Here is a 2267-nt window from a genome sequence, read left to right on the forward strand (position 1 = left end):
AAATGTCTTCGGCGCCTCAGTTCCAAGCCGTTAAGTATTACGCACTGAACTATCAAGTAGTCATAAAAAACGTGTATGTCAGATGTTGGCAACATCCACAGACGACATTCGGGGTTCAGCACACCGAGCGGTGCATTAAGGACATAAGCCTTCTATGCAGCAATGAGGATAATCCTCAGTTTACGGACCCAGTCCGCATAATTGCTACTATCATCTTTCAACTAAGTTTTCGGAAAGGAACATATCAAAAATAGTAGAGCTACAGCGCAAGCTACAACATAATTTGCAAAGACCTTTTGACCATGTTCATGATAATGAGTTCAATTAATCATATTACTTAGGAACTCCCACTCAAATTGACATCCCTCTAGTCATTCGAGTGTCGCATGATCCAAATTCACTAACTCAAGTCCGATCATCACATGAGTTGAGTTTAGTTTCAATGGTGAACATCTCCATGTTGATCATATCAACTACATGACTCATGCTCAACCTTTCGGTCTCTTGTGTTCCGAGGCCATGTCTATACATGTTAGGCTTATCATGTTTAACCCAAGTGTTCCGCGTGCAACTGTTTTGCACCCGTTGTATGTGAACGTTGAGTCTATCGCACCCGATCATCACGTGGTGTCTCGAAACGACGAACTGTCGCAACGGTGCACAGTCGGGGAGAACACAATTTTATCTTGAAATTTTAGTGAGGGATCACCTTATAATGCTACCGTCGTCCTATGAAAAATAAGGTGCATAAAAGTATTAACATCACATGCAAATCATAAGTGACATGATATGGCCATGAACTTGTGCTTCTTGATCTCCATCACCAAAGCACCGACATGATCTCCATCGTCACCGGCGCCACACCATGATCTCCATCATCATGATCTCCATTATCGTGTTGCCATCGAGGTTGTCGCACTATCTATGTTGTTACTACTAAAGCTACTGCCTAGTGATATAGAAAAAGCATCTGGAAGCGCAAAATAAATTTAAAGACAGCCCTATGGCTCCTGCCGGTTGCCGTAGCATCAACGTACAAGTTGATATTTAACTATTACAATATGATCATCTCATACATCCAATATATCATATCATGTCATTGGCCATATCATATGACAAGCATACCCTGCAAAAACAAGTTAGCCGTCCTCTAATTTGCTGTTGCAAATTTTACATGGCTGCTATGGGTATCTAGTATGATCGCATCTTACTTACGCAAAGCCACAATGGTGATATGCAAATTGCTATTTAACCTTCTCCAAGGACCGCCTTGGTCAAATCCGATTCAACTAAAGTTGAAGAAACAGACACCCGTCAGTCATCTTTATGCAACAAGTTGCATGTGAGTCGATCAAACCGGTCTCTCGTAAGTGTACGAGTAAAGTTGGCCCGGGCCGCTTCAATCCAACAATACTGTCGAATTAAGAAAAGTCTAACAAGGATAACAACTTGAACATCAACGCCCACAAACTCTTTTGTGTTTTACTCAAGATGTCATCTACGCATGAACCTGTTGGAAATCTTCCCTAGAGGCAATGATGAATTGGTTATTATTATATTTCCTTGTTCATGATAATTGTTTATTATCCATGCTAGAATTGTATTGATTGGAAACTCAAATACATGTGTGGATACATAGACAACACACTGTCCCTAGTGAACCTCTAGTTGACTAGTTGTTCATCAAAGATGGTCAAGGTTTCCTAACCATAGACAAGTGTTGTCACTTGATAATGGGATCACATCATTAGGAGAATGATGTGATGGACAAGACCCAAACTATAAATGTAGCATATGATCGTGCCAGTTTATTGCTACTTTTTCTGCATTGTCAATGTATCTGTTCCTATGACCACGAGATCATGCAACTCTCGGACACCGAAGGAATACCTTGTGTGTATCAAACGTCGCAACGTTACTGGGTGACTATAAAGCTGCTCTACAGGTATCTCCGAGGGTGTCTGTTGGGTTGGCATGGATCAAGACTGGGATTTGTCACTCTGTGTGGCGGAGAGGTATCTCACGGCCCACTCGGTAATAGAACATCACAACAAGCCTTGCAAGCAATGTGACTAAGGAGTTAGTCACCGGATCTTGTATTATGAAACAATTAAAGAGACTTGCCAGTAACGAGATTGAACTAGGTATAGATATACCGACGATCGAATCTCGGGCAAGTAACATACCGAAGGACAAAGGGAACTGCATACGGGGTTAACTGAATCCTTGACGTAGAGGTTCAACCGATAAGATCTTCGTAGAATATG

This window comes from Hordeum vulgare, chromosome 6H (genome assembly GCF_904849725.1).
Source record: "Hordeum vulgare subsp. vulgare chromosome 6H, MorexV3_pseudomolecules_assembly, whole genome shotgun sequence".
Classification (NCBI taxonomy): domain Eukaryota; kingdom Viridiplantae; phylum Streptophyta; class Magnoliopsida; order Poales; family Poaceae; genus Hordeum; species Hordeum vulgare.